Source organism: Lipotes vexillifer, unplaced genomic scaffold (genome assembly GCF_000442215.2).
Source record: "Lipotes vexillifer unplaced genomic scaffold, Lipotes_vexillifer_v1.1 scaffold36, whole genome shotgun sequence".
Lineage (NCBI taxonomy): Eukaryota > Metazoa > Chordata > Mammalia > Artiodactyla > Lipotidae > Lipotes > Lipotes vexillifer.
In genome coordinates this window covers 4292493-4305294 of record NW_006792448.1, presented here as the reverse complement: position 1 = coordinate 4305294, position 12802 = coordinate 4292493, and the positions used below count along the sequence as shown (strand labels likewise).

The 12802-nt window shown below is 42.2% G+C and overlaps 1 pseudogene; it reads right to left on the bottom strand.

Annotated features, from left to right (window-relative positions):
• Positions 1-644: 644 nt before the first annotated feature.
• Positions 645-12802, bottom strand: part of LOC103077400 (transcription elongation factor B polypeptide 3 pseudogene) — an 18245-nt pseudogene continuing 6087 nt past the window's right edge.

Genomic DNA, 12802 nt, shown 5'->3' with positions numbered 1-12802 from the left:
ATTTGTGTTTTCTTTTGTATGAACCATATTTTCCTATGTTTGCCCATTTTTATAGTAAATTATTGGTCTTTTTTTTCTCATTAATTTGTGGGCCCTTATTATATATAAAGGAAATTTGCCTTCTGAATGTTAACTGAGTTATAAATATCTTTCCCAGTTTGTTGTTTATCTTTCGACCTTGTTTTATATATTTCTAAATTTTTATGTGGTCAAATATATCAGTCTTTTTAGTTAATGGCTTCTGGGTTTGTGTCCCAGAAGACCTCATCTACTCTGAGAGTAAAAAAAAATAAAATCTCATGTTAAGTACTTTTGTTTATTTATATAAACACAATCTGGGGATAATATTTGTTAAGACTATGTCATATTGTTTACAAAGAGGCTAGTTAACAACAAAAGTATAATGGATCTTAAAATCGTCAGTGGGACTGAAGCGTCTCATCTTCAGAATTCTGAAGTGTTCTCCAGGCAGGAGGCAGTGGCTATGGCAGCTCACAGGTGCAGCACTTGAAAACTACAGGAGTCAGAGTCCAAAAGTTTCTACAAAGCAAAACATTCTGGTCTCCTTTGGAAGTCCCATTCCCTAACACCCACTGCCCTTGTATTCCTCCTTTGGAATTCCAGCTCCAAGGCAAGGCCTCAATTTACCGTCGGGAGAACCTGTTCTTGAAATCTTTAATTGTCTTGGCCATCATGGGGGTGATTTTCTTTGCAGGTTTCCTGCCGCAGACTACCCGCGGCAAGTGGGTACTGGTGGTGCTTGAGCAGGCTCCGGCTGGCTTCTCATGGGTGAGGTTAAGGCTGTTTCTGCTGGAGGGAGTATGGATGGTTCCTCTGGGGTACAGGGCTGGCTTGATCTTGACTTTTTCAGGGGCAACTGCTTCTCCTATTTCAAACTTCTCCTGCCTCCTTTGAACGTCAGAAGGTGGCCTGGCCAGAGAGTTGAGAAGGATCATCTTTGCTTGTCGGCCTTTGGGCTTATTGGCTTGTGTGGATTGGATATTCACTGTTTGTGCTTGAAGTCGCTGCTCTCGGGCATCCTGAAGCCGCATGTACATCTCTTGCCATGTCTCGTGCTCTTTTGGCCTTTCTTTCCTAAAGTTTTGGTGAGAGTGAATTTTCCATAATTTGTCTGTTTCTTGGACTAATGCATGATTGTATTTCTCTATGCGATACAGCTGATCAGGTGCACAGCTCTCCAAGATGGGTTCAAGAACCGAATATGGGACTCCTCCCACTTTAAAGATTGAATTGATGCTGTTTTAAGTACCCAGATGCACTGCTGGCGCAAGGTCATCATTTTGGCAAGATAGGCACACTTGGAGCCAGAAAACACTTGCATCTTACAATTCATTCTGTGTCCAGTAAATCCAACTTCTTCCTCTTCCTGGGGTGAAGACAGTGCTTTTTGCTTTTGTCGTAAGGAGGACATCAATCCAGAGGCAAGAAGTGGACGGCCATTGGCCTGGACCCTGGGTAATGGGAGGTCCGGCCACACTAGTGCATCAGTGGGGACTTTTTCCAGCTTGGCCCAGACGTTTCCAGAGGGCTGCAGCTTCTCTGATCTGTTTTCATTCAGGTAGTTCCTGAACCAAGTCCAAGTTTTCACTTGAATCATATTTTTTAGGTCCTTTTTCTTCAAGAGCAGTGGCTGAAGTTTTCATAATCTTTTTCTTTTTCTCCCTAGGCTGGTCGTGGTTGAGGTATGACTCAAAAGACATGGTGGGCGTCTTGAATTCATTATCCATATCCACCTCTTCACCTTTAGGGAGGGAGCCCTCAGGCTTTCCATCCAAATGAGGAGGTCTTACTTTCCCTTCTTGAATCTTTTGGTTAGTGCAAACCTTCTCTTTCACCTTGGGTAACAGGCCTCTTGCCCCCTCTGCTATGTCTAAGCTGTCGAGACTCTGCTTGTTTTTGTCCGGTTTGGTTTTCTTTGAGTCTTCGTGCTTTCCCTTTTTAAGGTCTGAAGCTTGTCTGAAGGGAGGTAAAACCTGGATGCCGCGGCCCTCTCTTTCCTTCTCTTTCTCTACACCACTAGAGGGCAGATTCTCGTTTGCGCTGTCCCGGGGGAGGGACCACGGCCTTTCCTCTGGAGAAGGCCAGGCCTGATTTTCGTCTGGTCAAAGCAGAGGACTTCTCGTGTACCTTGGAACCGACCAGGCGTTTGTCCCTGTGGGGAGGCTGGTGTCCCCTGCTTAGACTCCCAGCCCCTCTCCCCTGGGGTGCACCCAGGCGTCGGTCCAGTCTGCCCCGAGGGGCATCTGATAGATGAGGATAGACTGAGGAGGAGACCAGCTGTAACCAGATGATCCCCGCTCCGAAGAATAAACTGGGGAACCCCCGCGGCACCGCCTTCTGTCCTCGCCCCTCTCCCGGCCGTGGGACCCGTGGCAGGGCCTCGCGAGCTCTGAGGGGTGTCTGTGCAGCTCCGGTCTGTGCTCGCGGCTGTGCGATCCGTCTCTGCGGGCTGCGCGGTGTGCGTGGCCGTGCCCCTCCTTCACCTCCTTCTCCGAAGGAGCGTCCTTTGGGCGCTGTCCGGAATCGCTCTTCCCCAGGTCCCTCTCGGCAGGCTTGGGGTTTCCGTCCACTGGAACCAGCCTCCTCCACAGCGCCGCCAGGTCCCGGCCAGGCTTCCGACGCTCTGGCGTTTGTGCTCTCGGCTGGCCGTCGGACCGACCCAGCTCTCCGTGAGAACGGCTGCTGGAACGGGCGAGGCCAGTGGCGCTTCTGGTCTCTTCACGGCCTCCTCCGCAACCTGGTGCCCAGACGACGCCGCCCGGCCCTGCCCTGCCCCGAGCTCCCCTGGGTGCACACGGCGCGGCCCCGCCTCTGGCGCTCGGGGCGCGGAGCCCCCACGGGAATGGCCACCAGTGCGCGTCCGGGACGCAAGGAAGCCCCAGCGACCCCTTCCTGAGGGGGCTGAGAGCTGTGCCCAAATTACATCACCACCAGTCGGGAGTCCCGGGGCCGCGCCGTCCCACTTGGGTCCCGAGAGCAGCAGGAGTCAATCACCACCCTAGCACTGTGCGCTTGCCATCGACTAATTCCAGCCTCTACACAACCAAAGAAGAGTTATATTATCCCCACTGTACGGGTGAGTAAACTGAAAGTCTTAGAATTTATTAGATCTAAGAATTCCTGACAGTTATTTTTATTTTGTTTTCAATATTCTCAGTAGTATAAATTGACAGTTCTAATGATTACTTACGTAATAATAAGTCAAGCTTAAAGAAATAATAGGTAACAAACAGAATAAATAAGTAAAACCACCACATTCCCACAACCCAGATACACTAAGGTATTATTACCCAACAGTGAACCTTGGTGTATATCCATGTATCTTTCCAGATCCTTTGCTATGTGTGTATATACACACACATGCACACACCCGTATGTTTTATCAAAATGAAGTTGTATTGTAAATATTGTTCTTTAACCAACTAGTTCTCTAACCAGAGTACAAAACAGGATCATGCATTGTAGCTGGTTATATCCCCTATGTCTCTTTGAATTTGCACAGCTTCCCCCATCCCCTACCTTCTCTATTTCTATTTATTTTATTTATTTTATCTTCTAGTTTTACTGAGATATAATTGACATACAGCACTGTATAAGTTTAAGGTATACAGCATAATTATTTGACTTAATACATCATGAAATGATTATCACAGGTTTAGTGAACATCTAGCATCTCATATAGATACAAAATTAAGGAAATAGAAAAAAAATTTTCCTTGTGATAAGAACTCTTGGGATTTGCTCTCTTAACTACTTTCATATATAAATACAGCAGTATTAATTATATTTATCATATTGTACATTATATCCCTAGTACTTATTTATCTTATAACTGAAGTTTGTACCTTTTGACCACCTTCATCCAATTCCTCCTCCCTCCACCCACCACCTCTGGTAACCACAAATCTGATCTCTTTTTCTATGAGTTTGTTTGTTTGTTTTTGAAGTTTAATTAACTTACCATACTATGTTAGTTCCTGTTATATGACATAATGACTTGATATACATTAGATTTATATAATTTCAAAATGATCAACACAGTAAGTCAGTTTTGAGCTGTCATCATACAAAGATATTATATAGTTATTGACTATATTCCCCACACTGTACATTTCCTACCCGTGACTCATTTATTTTGCAGCCAGAAGTTTGTTCCTCTTAATCTCCTTCACCTATTTCTTTCCTCCTTCTCGCTCCCCTCTGGCAATCACCTGTCTGTTCTCTGTATCTATAACTCTTTTTCTGTTTTGTTATGTTTGTTCATTTGTTTTGTTTTTTAGATTCCACATATATGTGAAACCATATAGTATTTGTCCTTCTCAGTTTGATTTATTGCACTTAGCATAATACCCTCTAGGTCCATCCATGTCATTGTAAATGGCAATATTTCATTCTTTTTTTATGGCTGAGTAATATTTAATTGTATATATATGCCACATCTTCTTTATCCACTTGCCTATTGTTGGGCAATTAGGTTGCTTCCATATCTTGGCTATTGTAAATAATGCTGCAATGAACATAGGGGTACACAGATCTTTTCTAATTAGTGTTTTCATTTTCTTTGGATAAGTACCCAGGAGTGGAATTCCTGGATCATATGGTAGTTCTATTTTTAATTTTTTGAGGAATCTCCATACTGTTTTTCATAGTGGCTGCACCAATTTACATTCCCATCAACAGTGCAAGAGGATTCCCTTTTCTGCACATCCTCACCAACACTTGTTATTTGTTGTCTTTTTGATAATAGCCATTGTGACAGGTATGAGGTGGTATCTCATTGTGGTTTTGATTTGCATTACCCTGATGATTAGTGATGTTGAAAATCTTTTCATCTGCCTGTTGGCTATCTGTATGTCTTCTTTGGAAAAATGTCTATTCAGATCCTCTGCCTGTTTTGTAATCCGGTTGTTTGTTTTTTGATGTTGAGTTGTATGAGATCTTTGTATATTTTGGATATTAACCCCATTTTGGATATATTTTTTGCAATTATATTCTCCCATTCAGCATGTGGCTTTTCATTTTGTTGATGGTTTCCTTCACTGCGCAAAGCCTTTTGCTTTGATGTAGTCCCATTTGTTAATTTTTGCTTTTGTTTCCCTTGTCTGAGGAGACATATTCAAAAAAGTATTACAAAGATCAATGTCAAAGAGCTTACTGCCTATGTTTTCTTCTAGAAGTTTTATGGTCTCAGGTCTTACATTTAAGTCTTTAATGCATCAAGTTAATTTTTGTGCATGGTGTGAGAGAGTATTCTGGTTTGATACTTTTGTGTGTAACTGTCCAGTTTTCCCAACACCATTTATTAAAGAGGCTGTCTTTTCCCCATTGTATATTCTAGTCTCCTTTGTTGTAGATTAACTGCCCAGATAAGTTTTGGTTCATTTCTGGGCTGTCTGTTCTGTTCCATTGATCCATGTGTCTGTTTTTGTGCCAGTACTATACTGTTTTGATGACTGTAGCTTTGTAGTACAGTTTGAAATCAAGGAGTATGATATCTCCAGCTTTGTTCTTATTTTCTGAAGATTGTTTTGCCTAATATTTTGTTGAGGATTTTTACATCTATGTTCATCAGTGGTATTGGCCTGTAATTTTCTGGTTTTTTTGTGATGTCTTTGTCTGCTTTTGGCATCAGGGTGATGCTGGCCTCATGTTTGGAAGAATGTGTTTGGAAGTGTTCCTTCCTCTGCAGTTTTTTGGAATAGTTTGAGGAGGATAGGTTTTAGCTCTTCTCTGAATGCTTGGTAGAAATCACCTGTGAGGCCATCTGGTCCTGGACTTTTGTTTGTCGGGAGTTTTTTTTTTTATTATTACTGTTTCAATTTCATTACTGGCAATTGGTTTGTTCATATTTTCTATTTCTTCCTGATTCAGTCTTGAGAGATTGTACATTTCTAGGAATTTGTCCATTTCTTCTAGGTTGTTCATTTTATTGGCATATAATTGTTTGTAGTTACCTCTTATGATCCTTTGTATTTCTGTGGCGTTGGTTATAACTTCTCCTATTTCATTTCTGACTCTGTTGATTTGGGCCCTCTCTATTTTTTTCTTTTTCTTTTCTTTTTTTGCGGTACGCGGGCCTCTCACTGTTGTGGCCTCTTCCGTTGCGGAGCACAGGCTCCAGATGTGCAGGCCCAGCGGCCATGGTTCGTGGGCCTAGCCACTCCACGGCATGTGGGATCTTCCCGGACTGGGGCATGAACCTGTGTCCCCTGCATCAGCCGGCAGACTCTCAACCACTGCGCCACCAGGGAAGCCCTCTATTTTTTTCTTGATGAGTCTGGCTAAAGGTTTATCAAGTTTGTTTATCTTTTCAAACAACCAGCTCTTAGTTTCATTCATCTTTTCTATTTCTTTTTTTAGTCTTTATTTCATTTCTTCTCTGATCTTTATGATTTCTTTCCTTTAATTAATTTTGTGTTTTTTTTCTTTCTCTAGTTTCTTTAGGTGTAAGGTTAGGTTGTTTGAGATTTTTCTTGTCTCCTGAGGTAAACTTGTATTGCTATAAACTTCCCTGTTAGAATTGCTTTTGCTTTGTCCCATAGATTTTGGATAGTGTTTTTTTGTTTTAATTTTCTCCAGGTTTTTAAAATTTTGTCTTTGATTTCTTCAATGATCCATTGGTTGTGTAGTAGCATATTGTTTAGCCTCCACATGTTTGTGTTTTTGCATTTTTTTCTTGTATTTGATTTCTAGTCTCATAGTGTTGTGATTGGAAAAGATGCTTGTTATGATTTCAGTTTTCTTAAATTTACTGAGACTTGTTTTGTGGCCTAGCATGAGATCTATCCTGTAGAATGTTCCATGTTAACTTGAAAAGAATGTGTATTCTGCTGCTTTTGGATGGAATGTTTCATATATATGGATATGATCCATTTGGCCTAATGTGTCTTTTAAGGCCAGTGTTTCCTTATTGATTTTCTGTCTGGATGATCTGTCCATTGATGTAAGTGGGGGTTGTTAAATTACCTTACTATTATTGTAATACTGTCAGTTTTCCCCTTTCTGTTTGTTAATATTTGCTTTATGTATTTAGGTGCTCTTATATGGGGTGCATATATATTTACAATTGTCTTCTTGGATTGATCCCTTGATCATTATGTAATGTTCTCCTTTGTTTCTTGTTACAGTCTTTGTTTTAAAGTCTTTTACCTGATATAAGTATTGCTACCCTGGCTTTCTTTTCATTTTCGTCTGCATGGAATACCCTTTTCCATCCTTTCACTTTCAGTCCATGTGTGTCTTTAGATCTAAAGTGAGTCTCTTGTAGGCAGCATATATACAGGTCTTGTTATTGTGTGCATTCAGCCACTCTATGTCTTTTGATTGGAACATTTAGTCCATTTACATTTAGAGTAACTATTGATAGATATGTACTTATTGCCATTTTATTAATTGTTTTGGGGTTGTTATTGTAGTTCTTTTTCTTTCTGTCTTCTTTTGCTCTCTTCCCTTGTGATTTGATGACTATCTTTAGTGTTATGGTTGGATTCCTTTCTCTTTGTGTGTGTGTGTATCTATTATGGATTTTTGGATTGTGGTTATCATGAGGTTTATATATACCAATATATATTTTAAGATGCTGATCTTTTAAGTTCAAATACATTTTAACAATCCTACATTTTTACTCCCCCATGTTTATTGTTTTTGACATCATATTTCCCATCTTTTTGTTTTTTATATCCCTTTAAATACTTAATATGGATATAGATGAGTCTAGTATGCTTGTCTTTTAACCTTCCTACTAGTTTTACATGTGATTGATTTACTACCTTTATAGTATATTTGCCTTTACCAATGAGATTTTTCCTTTCATAATTTTCCTATTTCTAGTAGTGGTCTTTTCTTTTTCACTTAAAGAAGTCTCTTTAACATTTCTTGTAAAGCTGGTTTGGTAGTGCTGAACTCCTTTAGCTTTTGCTTGTCTGTAAACCTTTTGATCACTCTGTCAAATCTGAATGAAAGCATTGCCAGATAAAGCATTCTTGGTTGTAGGTTTTTCCGTTTCATCTCTTTAAATACATTGCCACTCCCTTCTGGCCTGCAGAGTTTTTGTTGAAAAGTCAGCTGATAGCCTTATGGGAGTTTCCTTGTACTTAACTTGTTGCTTTTCTCTCGCTATTTTTATCTCTCACTTTATCTTTAATTTTTGCTATTTTTATTACAGTATGTGTTGGTGTGGTCCTCTTTGGGTTGATCCTGTTTGGGAATCTCTGTGATTCTTGGACCTGGATGTCCATTTCTTTTCACAGGTTAGGGAAGTTTTCTACTATTATTTCTTCAGATAAGTTTTCTTCCACTTTCTCTCCTCTTCTCCTTCTGGGACCCTATAATGTGAATGTTAGTACCTTGATGCTGTCCTAGAGGTTTCTTAAGCTATCCTCATTAAATTTTTTTTCCTTTTTTCTGTGCAGCTTGTGTGATTTCTACTACTCTGTTTTCCAGCTCACTGATCCATTCCTCTGTATCATCTAATCTACTGCTGATTACTTCTAGTGTATTTTAAAATTTCAGTTACTGTATTCTTTATCTTTGGTTCTTCTTTATGTTTTCTAACTCCTTATTAATAACTTCCAACTTCTCCCTCTGCTCACCCAATCTTCTCCTGAGTTCTTTGAGCATCTTTACAGTTATTACCTTGAACTCTTTATTGGGTCAATTGATTATCTCCACTTCACTTAGTTCATCTTCTGGGGTTTTATCGTGTTCCTTCATTTGAAACGTATTCCTCTGTCACCTGATTTTGCCTAATTTGCTGTTTTTATTTCTATATATTTGGTAGGTTGGTTATGTTTCCTGACCTTGGAGAAGTGGACTTTTGTAGATGTCCTGTGTTTCCCAGCAGTGTACTTCCCTCTGGTCACAAGAGCTATATGATCTAGGGGTGCCCCCTATGTGGGCTGTGTGGGTCCTTCTGTTGTGACAGGCTGACTACTGTGGGTGGTCTGGTATGCCTGGCTGGTTTATATATAGCAATATGTATGTGTATTAAAAAAAAACTGGTTTGTTGCCAGGCCCTGTCTTGCACTGAAGCTGCTAGTCAGTCACTGGTGCGTGAGGCTGGGTCACAGGGCAGCTGGGTACAAGGCCCTGGTGTGTTCTGGGGCTAGTGCTGGTCTGCTGATGGGTGGAGCCAGGTTCTAGGATAGTGGTTGTGGGTTTAGGTGTCCCGGATCCACTAGATGGCCTGCTGGTGTGGGGCCTGTTTCTGACACAGCTGTCTGTGGGGTCTGGGGTGTCCTAAAGCTGGTGTTGGCCTGCTGGTGAGTGGGGCTGGATCCTGGGGTTGGGGGGATCCTGGGGCTAGTGTTGGCCTGCTGGTGGATGGGCCCAGGGCCAAGGGGTTCCCAGGACTAGTGGCAGCCTGCCGTGGGTGAGGCTGAGGCCCATGAGGTCCCGAGGCTAGTGCAGGTTCACTGGTGTGAGGGTTCTGGGGAACAGGACTGAGTCCCGGGGCAGCTGTGGGCTCGGGGGTATTAAGGCAGCTAGCCTACTGGTGGGTGAGGTTTTATCCCCACCCATCTAGCTACTTGGCCTGAGATGTCCCGGTACTGGTGCTTCCAGGCTGGTAGGTGGGGCCAGTCCCAGCACTAATAAGCTAGAGGGAGGATTCCAGAATGGCACTGGCCAGCACCAGTGTCCTTGTGGTAGAACATGCTTCCAAAAATGGCTGCCACCAGTGCCTGTGTCCCCAGGGTGAGCTCCAGTTTCCTCCCGCCTCCCTAGGAGGCTCTCCAAGATCACCAGGTGCATCTGACCTAGGCTCCTTTCAAATTATTGCTTCGGCCCTAGGTCCCAGCACATGTGAGATTTTGCGCACATTTTAAAGATGAAGTCTTTATTTCCCACAGCCCTCTGGCTCTCCTGAAAGTAAACCCACTGGCCTTCAAAGCCAAACATTCTAGGGGCTTATCTTACTGGTGCAGGAACCCCAGACTCAGGAGCCTGATGTGGGGCTTGAACCCCTCACTCCTTGTGGAGAACCACTGCAATTGTAATTATCTTCCCATTTGTGGGCTGCCCACCCACAGGTATGGGTCTTGACTATATAGCATCTCTGCCCTTCCTACCTGTCTCACTGTGGTTCCTTCTTTATGTCTTTAGTTGTGGAAGAACTTTCCTACTAGTCTTCTGGTCTTTCTCATCACTAGTTGCTCTGTAAATAGTTGTAATTTTGGTGTGCCCATGGGAGGAGGTGAGCTCAGGGTCTTCCTACTCCACCATCTTGGCCGTTCTCTCCTATTTTATTTTTAATGACACTAACCTGTTCAAGAAACCATGCCAATTGTTTTGGAGAACATCTCCCTTTCTACAGTTGTCTGATTGTTTCCTCAGGGTTTCACCTGCTGTTCCATCCCTGGTGAGACTGTGGTGTCACCTTACTGTGATGGCAGTCTGATCTCTCCATCATGCAGCTGTGTTGCAACTAGAAAGTAGCCTGTCCATAATCTAGTTCCATGTTTAAAAACAATGGCATGGCACAGCAAGTCCTCTGTGTTTCAGTAGGCTTTATACTTCCCTGAAATCCCCAATTCTATAACCAGTTCAATCTCAGGATTTACAACAAATGCCTCCCTTCATGGAACACTGCTCCTGAGTGTAGTTGACCTGTTCTGATTTTGTATTAAATACAATAAATACCTTCCCTGAATCTGTAGATACTCCTTCTGGTAGTTCTAGTGCTTTGTCAAGTTGTGCAGCATTTGGAACTTGGGAAGTTTCTTGGTAGAAACAGGAGGTAATCAGGAAACAAATTAGAACCTATGGGTATATATATTCAAGCTTTTAAGTGAATATTAGACGCAAGGACTGTAAAATAGAACTATAATGAAAACATTTGAAAGAAGAAATGTGTCCTTTTTAACTGTTTGTTTTTGAGATGGAAAGCTTAATGCAAAATTTGGATCTTATTACAGAAATTGAAACGAGCTCATGCAAATTAATCTCCATTGCACCCATAAAAAAGAAATTAAAAGCACTAATGCTGTTTGTGGTGTATATACAGTAACATTTCCTAAATATCTTCTGGGTCTAAAGCTAGGAATGATATTCAATGTTTCTTTTCCTCAGGCTACAGTATCATAGGATTCAATTTTGAATCTGATAATGTAGGCACTTTTATTGCACAGTAGCCCACAAAGGAAATGAAGGAAGTAGAAAACAGCCAGATTATTGAAGCAGAGACAAATGAGACACCCCAGCTAGATGCTCACTTCTGGGCCTTCTTTCTTTGGTAGACAGAAACTAATTGAGCCTCTAATTGTGTCCATTTCAGGGGCACACCATCTTTTACAGTTTAAATTGACCATTGGTGGTGGCCTATTCTTAGTCTTTTAATTCAGAAGACAATTTTCTATGATAATTTGAATGGCATGAGTAGAAAGGTGTTATAGATTTGGCAAACTTTATACTTTTAATTAACAAATTTATAAGACCATATTCTGTGTTTCAAGTAACCGCACGCCTTAAGTATTTAACACTAGGTATTTGAATAGAGTTTTCTTATCTCTCCTTAAATTCTGAATTACCATCAAACTTAAAGAAGAAATAGCATTATTATTTTAAGGCCTGGGCACCCCAACTATAAGCTGTTTCACAGTCTGCACGGTAAGAAAGCCATTTCTTTTTTTTTTTTTTTTTTTTACGGTACTCGGGCCTCTCACTATTGTGGCCTCTCCCGTTGCGGAGCACAGCCTCCGGATGCGCAGGCTCAGCGGCCATGGCTCACAGGCCTAGCCGCTCCGCGGCATGTGCGATCTTCCCGGACCGGAGCACGAGCCCGTGTCCCCTGCGTTGGCAGGTGGACTCTCAACCACTGCGCCACCAGGGAAGCCCAAGAAAGCCACTTTTGAAGCAACCTCATTATCAAACAATTCTAAGTCACTGAACCAGAGTATCCTTCAGCCCCCATCATCTGCTGTAGAGATCAGGACTATTTGCCAAAATTTGTGATTCCAGCCATAAAGCCCTAGAAATACTCTTGATTGGAGTTGGGCCAGCTATCGTTTTCCAGGAGTATAATAAAAACTTTGCACAAGTCCCTCTGATAGATTGTTTATAGTCTTTCAAGAATATGATCAACATTGCTCAGATCAGCTCAGGATCCGGAAGTCCATCCCAAGAATTAGAGCTTTGCCTTCCTATTCATCCTGATGTACCATGAGTTCACTAGGTCAGTGGTGTTCACTGTTTAAGCGACTCTCCAGGGATTCTAAAAGGAATTTGAGGGAGATTATTCTGACAAATCCTCCAGCTCAAGTTTGGTGAGGGCAGCTGTGAAAGCCAAAGCTCTCCCTGTGGATAGCGGACAATAAGACTCCTATGTTTCTCTCCCTCAGTGTGTATGCACGTGGAGGGAGGGAGGTAAATTCAGGGGGACATGGGAGTAGGAAGTGTAGTGTGGAGGAGGAGCTGCCTTTGGGTGACTTTGTCTGGACCTTTCCCTCCTAGTGAATGGAACACCCAAGGCCAGCATCAGTGTCAGGACATTTCTCACCCCACCCCCATATCTACTGATGGAGGGGAGGGGAGGGAACCCAGATGTCAGAGTGGCTCATCTGCCAAGGTGATGATGGAATTCCTTAGCCTGGAAGTGTTTTGATCTGTGAACAGTTGAACCCAAGCTGATGTGTTTCTTTGCTCTTTACTTGCCAAAGTATTGAAGTTAAACAATTCAGAAGTCTACGGATAAAAAATTGAGCCGCTGTGCCCCCATCCTTTTCCTCTACCCAGAAGTAACTACACATCTAGATTTTTATTCCTTTCTTTTTCTATGAGTGAAAGA